We start from the raw sequence: 17,004 nt of genomic DNA on the forward strand, positions 1-17,004 counted from the left end.
AGATAGTAGGCAGGCAATACACAACGGCAAAATACATAGTGATATTTGCGGGCATTTTTTTGCGTATTAAATTTTCACAAAAAGCAGTGTGCTGCAGCTAACTCAGCTCGCTGTAGACTGCAAGGTGCCGATATCTATTCAAACAGCATGTAAAGTTACTAGAAGTATGCAAGATAGTAGGCAGGCAGTACACAACGGCAAAATACATAGTGATATTTGCGGGCATTTTTTTGCGTATTAAATTTTCACAAAAAGCAGTGTGCTGCAGCTAACTCAGCTCCCTGTAGACTGCAAGGTGCCGATATCTATTCAAACAGCATGTAAAGTTACTAGAAGTATGCAAGATAGTAGGCAGGCAGTACACAACGGCAAAATACATAGTGATATTTGCGGGCATTTTTTTGCGTATTAAATTTTCACAAAAAGCAGTGTGCTGCAGCTAACTCAGCTCCCTGTAGACTGCAAGGTGCCGATATCTATTCAAACAGCATGTAAAGTTACTAGAAGTATGCAAGATAGTAGGCAGGCAGTACACAACGGCAAAATACATAGTGATATTTGCGGGCATTTTTTTGCGTATTAAATTTTCACAAAAAGCAGTGTGCTGCAGCTAACTCAGCTCCCTGTAGACTGCAAGGTGCCGATATCTATTCAAACAGCATGTAAAGTTACTAGAAGTATGCAAGATAGTAGGCAGGCAGTACACAACGGCAAAATACATAGTGATATTTGCGGGCATTTTTTTGTTTATTAAATTTTCACAAAAAGCAGTGTGCTGCAGCTAACTCAGCTCCCTGTAGACTGCAAGGTGCCGATATCTATTCAAACAGCATGTAAAGTTACTAGAAGTATACAAGATAGTAGGCAGGCAGGAAGGCCTGCCTACTAATTTTGCATACCATATTGAGAATACTTCAATAATTTTTTTTCTCATAATAGCATGAGAATGACCTTGTGCACTTATAATTGTTCTATAGAAATGAAATTTGGCATACATAGTCTTTAAAATATGCAGAATACCGATATCTAATTGAAATTGCAATCTGAAAAAATTATTTAAAGTGGCCTAATCTATTTTTGCATAGTTCCAGTAATTGTACAGGCTGTTTGGATAGGTATCGCCACTTTGCGGTATACAACTAGCTAAATAAGATACAGCATGAAACTATTTGCGGAACTTTTTACACACTAAAGTGCCCATAAAAATATATTGCCACTATGTAGGACATAACTAAAGAACACCAGCTACACAAAAACCAATGGCAATTCAAATCTACATAAAACTCCCTATTAATGGCGGCACATTCAAATCTCTAGTACAAATAATTAAAAAAAGTTGTTTCGAGGAGCATTTCCCCTTAATAAGTGGGCGTCAGTGTTTCACTAAAGGGTTAAAAATGCCTTGAGGCATACCATAGGGAGTTTTATAAATAGCACATGCACGCATCTGCCTAAAAAGCCCTATGCCCTGCTTGCATTTCTTAGACATTTTTTTGCATTCTGTTGTATGTCACCGTTTGCATCCCTTAACACTGACGGCGCAAAGCCAAAAAACAGCCTATTAATACACTGAATTTTTAGCCTGTAAAGGGGTTGTATGCGAATGGGGGCAGCCAACTCTAGCATGAGAATAAACAAATATTTGTTCTTGCATTAATGAAACCAGTCAAAATATAATCTCGCAAATCTGGAAATTAATGCACAAAGAACCTTGCTGATTGTTACATTAGTGTCCCGAACAAGACCTTTGATGTTTATAATTCCTAGTTTAATTCACTTTCCTCCAGTAACTAGGCTCTGACCTAGAATACTCAGTGTAGGAGACTAACCCAGGCCTGGAAGCCAATATTTAAATCTGAAATAGACATTCATCCCCCAACCACATGGCACTGCTACGTCATCAGAAGCATGCAACCATGGACATATAGTCTGTAAAATTATTTTTACATGATCTGTAGCGTTACTCTTGCACTAACGAATACATCTGCTATTTAAAGCACTGCTGCAAACCTGAGTGTTTGAGGAATGCAATACTCAAAAGGTGTAATACAACCAATGTGTGCATGAAACCTATGCTGCCTTTTACATTCGTCAGTGTGGCAAATAAGCACTGAGAAATGCCAAGGGTATCATAGCTTTTATGTCTCAAACCTTGTATGCGAGTACCACTGGTATCTTTGCAGCAAAAAAAAAGTCACATTATTACCAGGCTTATGAGGGGAACCCATGTTTCTCTAGTTTAATATTTTCTTTCTTGTGCTCTTATATCCTCGAGTTTTTCAAAAATAACGGGTGCTTGAAATAAGTACTCTATATTGCTCTTAAATTTATCCTGCACCAGAGCCCGTGTTGTGTTAAATTTCTTGAACACATTGCAGTGCTCTAGGTTATCAAAGGAAGACAAAATACCGTAAGTTTGCATTTTAGCCTTCTGTACAACAAGAATTAAGAACCTATCAATTACATCCACATGTACAAAAGAACTATGAGTAACGGGACATAAAGACAGGTATACATTATAATAGCAGGAGTTGATGGTAAGAACTTTACGAGAAAGGAACTATTAAAAACTAGGTACTAAAAAAACATAGGAATTATAATAATAGAAATATTTGCAAGGAATTTGAAGAGACAAATAGAATGTCTGTTCAAATCACTCCACCCCAACATTCATCCATGGTTCGATAAGTGATCGATAAGATAAGAAACAGCTGGTGATGCTGTTTGGATAGATGGAAACTAAGGTACAGCTGTGAAATAGATGGAACACGTAGAGGGGTCACCAAGTGTTGCGCGCTGGTTGCACAGCAGGTTTCCTTGATCTCCGGACTCAGTTGACACTGATGCGTTGAGCCTGGTCATACGTAGTTCGCAAGAGGCCTGGCCCGAGTATGTGGCATGGCTTGGGTAAAATTTCAAGGAAACCTGAAAAACACAGGTCCAAATATATAAGCACCAAAATATTCTGCACCATAGGGCAAATCTGAAGTTTACCATCTGCACATAGCAGATGATAAAAACGGACTCAAGTCACCAGACTCAAGGTATATAAATGTGCAAAAGTGTAAATGAATGTGAAGAGCTGCTTGTAAGATCGAATCCATTTTGTCTTTTCTAGATCAATAATAGTATCTTAGCATAAAGTCAAGTGTACACGACCCTTCCTATTTGTGTCAGTAGGCTATTCCATGCCAGCTGTTCCAACCTGGCACATGACCACTTGGAATTTCTTTTTGAAAACTGGGGGCCCTTCAATATAGAACAAATCTCAATTTCACGCAATACTTAAAGCAAAAAAAAATTTTACTCGCGTAAACACCATGTCACATTTTGTGTAATGCACCAAACTATGCATCATAGAATGGCACAGCCAAAAAAATTGGTTCCTTCATTAAGAGGGCCAAATTTTTAACGACAATGAAGAGGCCTTACACCAAAAACTTAACTGCTTATTAGCCACTGCTCACTTTATTATGGCCGATTAAAAATGGACCAAATGGCTTATTAACTTTATTTTCACAAAAGTGACCTACAGCAAAAGCTGTAAATTTATGTAATCCATGTGTTTAGGACTTGTGCTGTGTGCAAGAACTGCTTTCAGAAAGATACATTATGCAGCAGAGCAGAGAGAGGAGGATGAACTTGAAAAAGAAGTCAGTTTTGGTGTACGTTTATCGGCCTACTTACCAATCAGGCAGCCCTAGTAAATTTATGCCAAATACCATGTATGAGAGAACACTGTATTGTTCTTATATTGGTAAAGCTTTATCAAAGTAGTTTTTGTGTTACGCAAGAAAACAATCTTACAATTGGTCTCTTGTAGTTTCAAAATCTGCATCGCGTTTCGTCTAATACACACAGCCTCTTGGAAGCTAAGACAAAATGCATTGACTTGAGCATCCCTGCACAGACAGAAGGGAGTATAAACTGCTTCGAAGTTACTTCTTTCATTGCTGAGTGGCTACAAGCCACTTCACTCAAAAAGACGCCGCTTAATTACAGGTATTTACCTGAATATTTCTGCCGGCTCTAAGCCTGCTTGGCGTCATCACTAAGGCTGTCAACTCCCTAGTGGACGTGGTCGGGATATAGTGGTGGCAGGATGCAGTGGCAGAAGCCGCCAAAGGCTCCCAACTCTCTAGTGGACGTAGTCGGGAGAGAGTGGTGGTAGGATGCAGGGGTAGGAGCCGCCAGAGTGTACCTGCAACAAATTTGGACAAATGTTCTTAGTTCTATCACGTCACGATTTACAATAAAAATTGAGCTGTCTGTGTAACATGGCTACCAATACAAATAAAGGCAAACAGTTAGGTCCTACTACACAACTATAACCCTGACAAAAAAGAAACGGTACTTAAAGGGACACTAAAGTGAAACAATAAATCAGTTTAGACTAATGAAGCATTGTTTGAGAACCCTGCAGGCAGTCATTTCAACAAAATAGTTTGATTATTAGATGAGAAAATGAAGGTCCAAGTATCAGTAATTTGAATTTCGCGCTGAAACCCCAGCGCCGGTACGTCAGCGTGACATCAGGGATTCTAAAGTGTTTTCGCATTTGGGCTGTGTTGGCTGAATAACGGTTCCCGAAACTTCGCATGTTTATTATTTGGTTCCTTTAGAAGACAATGTAGTCAATCTGTACCGGTACATATAATTAGTAGGCCCTAGAAGATGCCATCAAAATCCAAGACATCACAGCCCCCAGGTGCGGTACTTAAGTAGGCGTCGCCATCCGTATTTCGTTCCTGCGCTTTTCGTCGCTTGCCAAACGTCTTATCGTTGTAAGAGTGGTGTTTTTGGTGTTGTAGAATGGCAATTTACTGATGCAGAAGAAATCATCTTTCACTTTAGTGTCCCTTTAAGTTTATGAAAGTCCAAACAATGAAGAAACAAATGTTCAACCGATTTGTGCATGGAAGCTCGGTTGAAACCTGAGCTCATACCATCAAGTGATCTGCTAGTCAACTGCAAGCCTGCCACCTTAAAATGTCATTGTAAATTTCTTTACATGCATTATGTAAGCTGCATTAATACAAGTTCAAAATCTCTTAACATAAGTAAATCACCAAGCTAATTCAATTAACGAATTCCAGTGGAAGTTAATGCAACAAAGTGCAAGCTCGGAATGAAGCTGGCCAAACTGGGCAGTGAAAAATAACAATGTGGTTCTCTACATCTTGTTTTTCTGGCTTTTGCTCTAGCGTTGGAATATACAAGAATTTTGACATTCCTGATATTTCACCCTGCTAATTTCTATTCTATAATGCATAATACTTGAGCAAGAGCAATACTGCTTTCTTTTAACCGCAAATAGTGATAGAACAAGAAAATTCACTGGAGCCAACGTTTTGAGAAAAATCTCCTCTTTGTCGAAACAATGGCTCCAGCGATGCTCCTTGTTCTTCATCATGTCAAGTCTCTGTCTTCCTGTGTACCTCTGTACTTTCAATGTTATGTCAATGAAATTGTAATAACAGATCATTAGTAAATGTAGCTGATGAGGAATTTGGGCTCGTTGGTAGATAACGACAGAGTAACTGCGCAAGATAGAGATACGGACAAAGGAGGCTTGTGTGTGTTGTCTTCTCCAACCATGTCTCCCCTTTGGGCGATTACTCTGTCTCAATGTAAAACTATTACCCTTTGCACAATACTAAAATGCATAAAGACAGGAAAGTGGACACAAAAATTACAACAGATAGCATCATATGCTAATGAGATATGCAAAAGTGCCTGCTACAATTTGTCTCACCCATAACGTGCTGGATAAGATGGTGACTTCTGGCTGTTGCCATTCTTGAATACCTAAAATAAAATACATATCAAAATTATAAAAATACACAGGACAACAGCAGTAGCCGAGGACATAATGCATTGTTTAGTACAAGAAGGTAAACTAATCTCTGATACACGGCAGACGAAATTTCCTTTATTAAGTTAGCAGAAAAATACACCACACTTCATTTCATTCAATACTGTCAGCATTTGTTGGCACAAGAAAAAAAGGTATTTCTGCATGGAAGCAGCAAAATAATAAATGGCCTTCTACTTTTACAAAATATGTTGCAGCGACTAAGCCAACTACAGCTGTATATACTTAAAATTGTTGTATGCACATTAGAATAGCCAAGACAGGATAAACTTGGGTTCATATGCAGCTGACTGGAAGGTACAACTTTGCAGTCAACTCATTTCTGCTTGGCAAATATGCGCACTAACATAAAACTACAAATAAAAGGATCCTTTTTTTTCATAAAACACCGGACACAATATAAAGAATCCAGTAGCAATATTACAATTTAATCACATAACACAGCCAGGTTTTGTAAGCCTAGTAGGATTTGCTATATAAGTGTTGCAGCAAGTTCATGCTTTTAAATATTTACAACCGGGAAAATAAGGATTACGTAAAAATAATACATTATATATAGGCTTAGATTGTGAGCTAATGTGTTTTCTACTTACAGCCAAATGCACATAAAATTTGTTCTGTTTCAGCGCTTTTAAAACGCTGTCTGTTCGCTTGAGCAGGAAGCCGCTTTACCGCTCTTAAAAATATCTGCTCCCACATCGCCTGACACTGCCATACAGCGTTGTAGTGCTTTTATTATTCGCCGTAATATACCTAAAGCGCTAGTAAATCTTCAGAATACACAAGCTGTCTTGTCCACTACCTGTGTTCGCCAGCGAAAGTCACATTGGTGCGAGTATTGTATCTACACTTCAAGTTACGCAGTACTTGATATTCTACGGATTTTTCGATGCGACAGGCCACTCGTCACTAGAGTCGTTAAGAACGGTGTTTCTCCTGGCAGTACAGCTTTGCAATAATTTCAGATGCTCTCCTGAGGCTTCCGTCTGCCAGTAGCATTTTCGCATACATAAGCGCACGCATGCCTAAGAAACGTCTGTGAACTGCCAAGAGAAACGTGGCGCAAAATGTCGCCATACCGGAAGGGCCGAGTACGCGCCGTTTGTAAACTCGGAAGAAAAGCTGATAAGCTTACCTGAGACGTTAAGAGAAATATGGCACAGGTCACGACCCGCTGGTAGTCGTTCGTATGCATCTGGTCGTCTCTGTCCGTTGCGATCTCCCATATCACAATGAAAGATGCAGTGCAAACCGCAGCACTTCGGGCGCTTGTGACGGTCCGGCGAGCTGCACTTGCTCGATGTCGGCAAAGACGAAATCGGCGACACGCTGCTGCTGGCGGCTGTCCCCCTCGTCGCACTCACACAGCACGGACAGAAGCTCCCACCGTAACTTGCCGCAACGCCTGGTTGCAGTCGCCCCTAACGCAGCGATTTCAGAACCACTCAACGACAGCGTGCGTCTATTTGTCGTACAAAAATCCCTCACGTGACCTGATCCTAGGTGCTTAGGGACAGCATCGTTTAGGGATTTTTGAGAAGGCGCGAAACTGGCGCCGAGCCGCCAAGCGGAGCCGTGGCGTGTTCGTACTCGGCGTGATCGTTCTCTGGACCGCGCATTCATGGCGCGTTGTCCAACATTGCTCATGTGATTGTGCGTGCGTTGCTTGTGTGTTGGTTGTAGGTTCTGTGTTACTTGGCGGAAAGCCGTGAGTAGCGGCGGTGCGGCAATGCGGATTTGGCCTCGGTGAGCTCTGACAATACAGAATCTGCGTTGTGTGACCCGTGCTTTCTTGAGAATCCGGCGGTGGTGACAATTGAAATATCGAAGTGGCATAGCGCCTCGGCAGCAAAGTTCTGCGAACCTCGATGTGGCGTCGCCGTGTCCGACTTTGCTTAACGGACATCGATGGATGTGCTGCTCGCTGCAAGTCATGTAAATGCAAACTGCGTCGACCGCCCACTGCTCAGCGCTGAATGTGTGTTTGGTGTGCTGTGCTTGAAACGAGTGGTGCAGCCGTGCAGCGGAGGAGCAGAGTGGTTTAGGGGCTCCGTTTGCGCGTTCACAGACATGTGCTCCCGTCTTGGTCTCATTAGCGGCTGTCGCGGGATTGTGGTGTGCTAGCTCCTTGCCTGGTATGAAGTTTACGACGCTAACACACAGCATGTTCACGTTTTTCCGCGCTATATGTCAGTTGCATTACGGCCGAGTTGAAAACGAGACGTATGTCTGTGTTATTTGCGTTTTGTGTGTTGTAAATTACTTTCTATTGTGGAAGTTCTGGGAGTCTTATTACGCAAGGAGTGCGAACGTAAACATAAACACATGTGCCTGTCTGAAATGTTGAATTACCCATAATACCTTTTACGACTGATAAATGGGCTACACGGCCTGTGTGAATCAGCTACCGTATGTTGCGACGGTCTTCCGTGCGGTAGACTGATGCACGGTGCGCTTTTATTTCTGTACTGTTGTAAAAACCATTTGTTTATTCACTCAATACAAATGTACGGCTTCTTCACCGCAGTACACTTTAGTTAGGCGGTGAAGTATACTAAAAGTGGGAGGGGGCCGCTATCAGCCAGCATAGTATGTCCACTTAGGCGACCTGAGAGGCGGCGGGTGCGCGAGTGTATAATTAAAGAACTCTTATTATGTCCAGTGACAGTGGCCCCTTTTCACTTTTAGTATGCTTCACCGCAGTACATTGCTTAGGCTTCACCGCGAAATATTAGTGTTTTGCGAGAAAGATAATCGTAAAAAGCCTGATTATGCAACGTCTCTTTTGTAGCTTGCTACGCCGCAATACAGGGGTGTGAATAAGCATCGTGCAGTAAAGCATACGGCACATAGGTTTACACTGTGCTCATTGTTTTCAATTGTGACATAATTTGCAAGTGCATCTGTGCTCGCGGTAAGCTTCATTGACAATTCTTTGTACATTACAAATTCATATTGCAGGGAAGCTTACTAAAGCTCATTCGCCATTATGGTACATGTTATTCACCTTCAATGCAGGAGCACAATGCGGATTCTTGCCCCTGCTTTTGGCTGGACTGCACATGCTCTTTGAGAATTGATTCATTTTATTGATTCATTCTTTGATTAAGCGCGAGACCTTGCAATGGGTAGCCCAAATAGAGATTTGAGAAAACCAAAATGAATTCAGCAGTAAGAAGCTAAAAGGCTGTTTTGGTGTAGACCAGTGGCCAAGTCCGGATATGAAAGAGGAGGAAGAAAATCCGAGTCTTTCCACTTCAACACTGGGAAGCACAACTCGTACAAATAATTACGACTCTTACTTATTTGACTTTTTTAAGGAGATTACCGACTTGCATTGGCAAGTGTTTACTTCAACAAACACTGCATTAAGCAAGCTTCCCGCGCATATTTCACCAGCTACTGCATCATTGTTTCACATTATGAGTGAAACTGCATTTTTCCTTATGCCACAACTTGCCCAATATTGCGTTTTGCAGTAGGATGTTAGCAGTGCTATTAAGGCACTTATATACTCATGAATAGTAGTAGAGAGAAAAAAAATAAAAGTAAGATAGTAGTGGCTTTTTGTGCGTACACTATGCATACACCTGGTGCTCTGATGGTCATTTTTGCCCTATCCGCTAAACCATTCTAAACAAGAAAAGCTTATACACAATTATTTTATACACAGACCACAACTAAACCACAGGTGTCGTTGGTAAGCAAAGTATATTTATTCGGTGACATTTTCTGCAGCCCTGCTATTGGGCTTTCCTTCCTTCCTTTTCAGCTCTGCAGGTTCATTAAGAAGTGATGAGACAGTTTGACAATTTTAATCGTTGAAAGACTTAGCGAAACCTTTTTCGGGTTGTTTTTTCTTGTTTTCAGATTCTGCACATTGCATTTTAAGGCGTGTTTTCTGTGTTTGTTGCTTTTTCTTTATGGGTAGGGCATGTCAACATTTTTTACACCATGTCAAGTATGTGGTGCCATAGATTGTTCTTAGATGGAGTCTTGCCCTTTCATTCTGTACAATATGATGTCGGTTTTTTGTGTCCAAGGCTGTTTTACATTTGAGTGTGATTGTAGCATTTTGCTGTTTTGCCTCTGTCACCCAAGCTTGAAAGATTGCTACCCACTGCTGGTGGCATGACATATGTGACATTTGCAATATATGGCCACCATAAATATAATAAATAGAAGTTAATTCAAGAATAGTGCCTTTGCATGGTGGTGCAGCCATAAATTGTGGCTATAAGGTACCTGCGGTGCAGGTAGCACTGCTTGTGCAGAATATAGTGCAACTCTACTACTTTCAAACATCATTGTTATCTGCATTTGTATAGCTCCAGTTCTTGTGAACAACACACACCTGGTGGAAGAGTAGCTTGCACCTGCAGTTGGGGCCAATGAATAGCCAAATTTCTGCCTGTTTTCATGTTATTTGCATGTTAGTAAAGGCAGTCGTTTTTATAGTGACCTGTTTGCCCAGTATAGAAGCTGCTGCAGGGTGTCAGGATCTTGTACACATCTTGAGCTTTGCAGGGGACACAACATCTGGCACATAGTTTGTCACAGGCCATGTCTTCGGGGCAAGTTGAGTTGACCTACCTGCAGAGGGAGAACCAAGCTTGTTGGATATGATGTAAACCGCCTGTACACTCAGTGCCCTTCTTTCATTTTGTGAGACATATGTGGTTATAGCGACCCTTGTTTTATGCACTTCTTGTCCGCCAGCAGTCTTTTGCATTTGAAACACTCGGCATAGCTTTCAGCAAATTGGACAGGAATAACACTGAAAAACCAGCAGATGTTAATCATTGCACTTATCATGCGAAGCTTCGTACAGTATGATGAGGGCGTAAATAAATGAGGGTGTTCCTCAAGGCCTTGTAGCATATGTCACGAGTTTGGAGCAACATGATGTATAGCACTTTTTTGATCGCATGCTATAGGTTTAGCAGGTGTGGCCATGGTTGAAGTGCAGTGCAAAGTCATGAAAACAAATATCTATGAGCAGCACCCTGGTAAAGGAGACTCTGGGAAAACTAGTGGGAAGCCTGTTGAAAATATGGTTGACCCACTTGCTGGCTCCATCAGGCAAAGTATGATAAAGAGAAGGAAGTCATCAACACATCAGAAGGTTTTTACATATAAACACTGTGCTAAGGACATAACATGCCAACAAGTCTTAGTGCGCAGGCTGTGCACGACCAACTACATATGCCTTCTGTTCGGACATTGCTTATTGCATTGCTTATTGTAACTAACCAGGATGGAGTGGACAAAAAAGAACAGCAGCTCCATTAATTTGGTTTCACTGGTATCAACAGTGTTTTGTAAGTGTACATTACCATACTCCCCAATGCCTTCTTGGGTGACATCAGCAAGGACCAGCTTGAGGCAAGGGGTAATAGACGTCTTTACAAGCTAAGAATGCATGCATGGAGAGCACATTTTGCCCAAAAAGTAGGCACTTCACATTGGCACTGGAGAAGGAACAGATTATTAACAGTGGGCAAAGACAAGCTACTAAACACCCAACACTCTTGCCATGTAATGACCTCTGAAACAATCCCTCTTAAAGAGGAAATCATCTTTGTGTATCCGTAAAGAGGGCAGATGGGCAAAGCCCCTTCAGTAATGCTGCCAGCTTCAAAAGCCTATTTTGCACATCCTGAATGCTTCCTTCTTAAGACTTTGCTGGGTGCAAGCATTCTACTGTCCAAAAGCTGTCATTGAGAGCACTGTTGGTTTGGTGGCAATAAAGTTCAGAAGCAATTGCAACAAACTGCCCTTCCTAGTCGGCCTGGATGCTCACGGTGCTTATGAAGCAGCACCACGAGGCAAGCAAGGTGAACGGATGCGTCCAAGCCCTTGTTTCTTTATCGCACAGCTCTGTTAGTAACAACCATGAGACTTGAACCAACAAGCTCAAGTTCGGCACTCGCGTAGTTAGCGCGGAGGATCCATAAAAAGCACAAAAACAAAACTCAAGGGAAAGGATAAAGCACCATTTAACACTTAGTATTGCTGCAGCCCACCCCCTTCTTTTATTTTGTCTGGTCGTGCTACATCCTTTTACTATAGATAGGCATGAACTTAGGTGATGTCCCCAATCAGTGTCCAATTTTTATATATACACTATGTGCTGGTTCAAAGAGGCTCGAAACACTGCAATGGAAGCTTCAAGCAGCAAAGGTGCCTGGAAGAAAAAAAAAGATGTGCTGCAACCATCTCGGCAACATCTTGTCCCCTTAATAAAAATTGTGCTTCCATATCAACTTGAGCCCTCCAGTTTACAGTAAAGTACTAGTGCACTTATGAACAACTAATCAATTCTCAAAGAGAATGTGCAGTCGAGCCAAATCATGGGCATGAAACCACATTGTGCTCCTCCATTGAAGGTGAATAATGTTACAAAATGGTGAATGTGCTTTAGTAAGCTTCCCTGCAATATGAATTTGTAATGTACAAAGGATTGTCAATGAAGCTTACCACAAGCACAGATGCACTTGCAAATTATGTCGCAATTGAAAATAATGAGCACAGTGTAAACCTATGTGTCCTTTACACTCTTAATATGCTTTACTGCACGATGCTTATTTAGACCCCTGTATTGCGGTGTAGCAAGCTACAAAAGAAACGTTGCAAAATCAGGCTTTTTACGATTATTTTTCTCGCAAAACACTAATATTTCGCGGTAAAGCGTACTAAAAGTGAAAAGGGGCCACTGTCACTGGACACAATAAGAGTTATTTAAATATACACTCGCGCACCCGCCGTCTCTCAGGTCGCCTAAGTGGACATACTATGCTGGCTGATAGCGGCCCCCTCCCACTTTTAGTATACTTCACCGCCTAACTAAAATGTACTGCGGCAAAGAAGCCGTACATTTGTATTGAGTGAATAAACAAATGGTTTTCACAACAGTACAGAAATAAACGCGCACCATGCACCAGTCTACCACACGCAAGAGCGTCGCAACATATGGTAGCTGATTCACACAGGCCGTGTAGCCCACTTATCAGTTGTAAAAGGTATTATGGGTAATTCAAAATTTCAGACACACATGTGTTTATGTTTACGTTCGCACTCCTTGCGTAATAAGACTCCCAGAACTTCCACAATAGAAAGTAATTTACAACACACAAAACGCAAAGAACACAGACAAGTCTCGTTTTCAACTCGGCCGTCATGCAAATGACATATAGCGCGAAACAACGTGAACATGCTGTGTGTTAGCGTCGTAAACTTCATACCAGGCAAGGAGCTAGCACACCACAATCCCGCGACAGCCGCTAATGAGACCAAGACGGGAACAAATGTCTGTGAACGCGCAAACGGAGCCCCTAACCCACTCTGCTCCTCCGCTGCACGGCTGCACCACTCGTTTCAAGCACAGCACACCAAACACATATTCAGCGCTGAACAGTGGGCGGTCGACGCAGTTGCATTTACATGACTTGCAGCGAGCAGCACATCCATCGATGACCGTTAAGCAAAGTCGGACACGGCGACGCCACATCGCGGTTCGCAGAACTTTGCTGCCGAGGCGCTATGCCACTTCAATATTTCAATTGTCACCACCGCTGGATTCTCAAGAAAGCACGGCACACACAACGCAGATTCTGTACTGCCAGAGCTCACCGAGGCCAAAGACGCACTGTCGCACCGCCACTACTCACGGCTTTCCGCCAAGTAACACAGAACCTACAACCAACACACAAGCAACGCACGTACAATCTCATGAGCAATTTTGAACAATGCGTGGTCGAGAGAACGATCACGCCGAGGTCGAACACGCCAAGGCGTCGCTCGGCGCCAGCATCGCGCCTTCTCAAAAATCCCTAAACCATGCTGTCCCTAGGCACCTAGGATCAGGTCACGTGAGGGATTTTTGTACGACAAATAGACGCACGCTCAACGACAACGTACTCGCGTGATGCAGCGCAACTGTAAAATGGCGTCATGCTATTGACGGCTTCGGCTTTGGATCATTTTGTATCTGCACAACTGCGCAAAACAGTTCGCTAGTTTCGGTTTTGTTTCCTCGCGTTGAGATAAAAACTGTTTGCGCACTGATAATTTTACGTCACTTAAGTAATGCTCACGAATGAAACAGCCATGAATTTAACAAGCGTCTTGAAATACCCGCTACGTTCACTTGGCAGAAGCAAGATTTGCTCGTCCGAGTGTGGTTGCGTTTGAAGTATCTATCGTTGGGCTGTCGGAGCGTGCTCGAAGTGTGAAGACGCGTCGTAATTGTCCTTAATTTGCTTAGATATAACGGTGCGGCTGCCCTTGATTTCTGTCGAGTGCAGTTTGCTCTGATGTAAGGTAGAACTACAAAGCCGCCCATGTTACTGAACGATCTAGTGCACCTGAAGCTGCCAGAATCCGGTATTTCCTCCACAAGTTCTTGCGACTGTGTGCCGCTGTCACCAAATGCGAGCCTAATCATTTGACGGAGATTTACCAACACATTTTCTAGAACTACAGTTCACCGCTCTATCACGACGTATGGAGAAGCAGCGTGGTTGGTGCTTAGTAAAGTTTTCTATTTATTGCGAATTTTGCGATAGCAACTATATGGACACAACCGCCGAAATATATCTGTCGGTGTTGCCGTGAGCTTACTTATATAGTCAAGTGCGATAAGATCCTATCCTGCGCCGTTAGCTGTGCGCGTTAAAGGAAGTGTGCGAGGGTGAGCCGGGACGTATAGTGCCTGGATGGGTGTTAGCTATAGGTGGTCACGTGATAAAACGCGCGCTAGCCGGGGAAAGGAGGCGCTGGTTTAGCACGCTCCTCCTCTGGCCGTTGCTCTAGCCCGGTCTGGCGTCACTCTCGCTCTGTCTAGGAGATAATTTCCGATGGGTGCAAAGCAAGGGGGGGTGGGGGAGAGAGGGAGGGCGCTTCTATAGCGCCATTTCAAGTTTCGGAAACGCTTTGAAGGCCGAGGCAGCAGAAGCGTTCTGTCCGCTCTGTTCGCGCCCTTCATCACGCCGACGCTGTGACAGCGAGTGTTCACCGCTGTCACAGTGTTCGGCGCTGTCATGTGCGCGCGCGACCCCGTGCTTGCTAATTTACGGAGTAAGCCATTGTTTACTACAGTTCATTCAGGCGATGAAACTACGAACCTAGGTTCGTGCAGTTGTTCGTGCAGTGGTTCATGCAGCATTGGGAGGAAACTGCTACATTTTTGTTTTTACATTTCTAGGGGGTTCAAAAGCAGTGCTGCGTACGCTAATATTTGTTTCTGGTCGCGGAACGCAACGCACTGCGGTAGCCCAGCGGCTTTGGTGTTGCGCTGCTGAGCTCGAGGTCATGGGTCCAATCTCACAACCGCAGCACTCGCATTCCAATGGGGGCAGAATGCGAAAACGCGCGTATAGTGTGCATCACGTTAAATAACTCGAGCTGCTGAAAATAAATCTGCAGTTTTCCATTACCGTGCGCCTCATAACAAGATCTTGATTTTGGAACCTAAATCCTCAACATTTAATTTTACATAGCGCAATTACATTTACAATCGACACTGTTGAGTGCGCCTAATGAACTTATCTCGTTGCTGTGATCTCTTTAGTAGCCAATTCTTTTTTTTTCTGATTTACTTATGGGCAGAATCCAGTGTGCCAAATCCGGATCTTCCTTAGCATAGGAAGCCAGCTATCGCTTAAGCGTGTGAGATATTAACAAACATGTTCAAGCAAAACCGATATTTAGAGTTCGATGTAATTGCTGAACATGACAAGGACGAAAGAATGATACACCGCATTACAACCAGGACAGGAACCCGAGGGCCTGCCTAAAACAGAAGACGTTATCTGGTATTTGTTCTCCAGCATTTTAATCTTTCTCTCGCCAGACTCCTCTCGAATATCAGAGGAGCCGCGATCTTCCACGATGACTCTTCGCGTGCTATTAAGAGTCAAACGACCCATACACAAATGTTGACTCTTGTTTTGTGACTCTACCCACGCGAAAATGGGTCTTTATAAGAAAAAAGAGAGTCAAGTAGCCGTGACTCACTTTTTACTCTCTTTTTTCTTAGAGTGTTGGGTAGCGGCGATGCGCCACCAGCAATTTTAGTAGAGGTCAGTGCTTATGACTTGTGAACAGCCAGCTTCAAGTCCCGCAACTTCGCACGAAGGCCGACGCTGAGATGATATCACAAGCTACGTACCAGCTCAGCGCTCATTCTGTGTACTACCACTTACCTCGTGAATGTTGTGATTATTATTAGCATTATTATTCCGCTCTTTAGATAGCCAACGAATCAGCCGTAAAAATTTGCCCAACCATTCCTGCTTTTGAGAAAGCTCTCGCTTCGGTGCATGGTTACTTCGCCGAACAAAGCGTGCAACTCCGCAAGACATCGACTGCGCGAGAAGCTCGGTAAGCACGAGAATTGACGTTGTCGCCTCTATGTGGACCACTTAAAACTAGAATATTATTAGCTTTGCCGGGCCACCGTGACAATAATGTAAGCATAGAGCAAAACAGCAAACTCACCCTCGTGCCCGGCGCCGGCTTAGCCTTCTTGCATTCCTTTAGGTCACCCAGGAACGCGGCTGGCTGTATTTGAGATAGAAGAAGGAGATGGAAAGCAGTCAGACTGAATTGGGAGAACTCAGACACCCCACACAATTTCAGCAATGTGCACAGTCTGCACGCATATGATGCAAATCACTTCAAGGTAATGCTAAAGCTAAACCGAAATTAAATTCTGTGGTTATCCGGCCCAAGCTAGTTCGAGCGTTCATTCATACGCAGTTCATCAGTTGCCGTCATCGCTCAGCCGTGACAATACGATTATGAGGCATGCCGCAGTTGTGCTTTGCCGCTCTCCATCGCTTGTACTACCGTGGCCTGCCGATAATTTCGACATTGGACCCCCGTTTTGCCACATGCGGCAATAATTCTTGCACATCAATCGAAAATAATGGCCTGAGTTATACGTTCGCTTGGACTCTTTCAGCAGCGCGAGTTGTTTCGTACTCTGGTAAGCCTCTTTTTGTGGCCCCCTCTTAGCCTTTCATTATTGTAGCAGTATAGCATATGGGGCGCTGCGACACTTTTCCTTCGGCTTGCTCGCTTGCTTGCTCCCACATGCACTGTTTTCTTTTTTTTCTTTTCGCACC

General features: G+C 43.2%; 1 long non-coding RNA gene across 1 annotated transcript in view; it reads right to left on the reverse strand.

The window, feature by feature from the left end:
• The window catches only part of LOC126526283 (uncharacterized), a 54,171-nt gene that overhangs the window by 10,762 nt on the left and 26,405 nt on the right, over positions 1–17,004 (reverse strand). The window contains exon 2 of the long non-coding RNA XR_007598486.3: positions 16,376–16,438. This is a non-coding gene — a long non-coding RNA (uncharacterized lncRNA). The remainder of the gene's footprint in view (positions 1–16,375; positions 16,439–17,004) is intronic.

This window comes from Dermacentor andersoni, chromosome 8 (assembly GCF_023375885.2).
Source record: "Dermacentor andersoni chromosome 8, qqDerAnde1_hic_scaffold, whole genome shotgun sequence".
NCBI classification, from domain to species: domain Eukaryota; kingdom Metazoa; phylum Arthropoda; class Arachnida; order Ixodida; family Ixodidae; genus Dermacentor; species Dermacentor andersoni.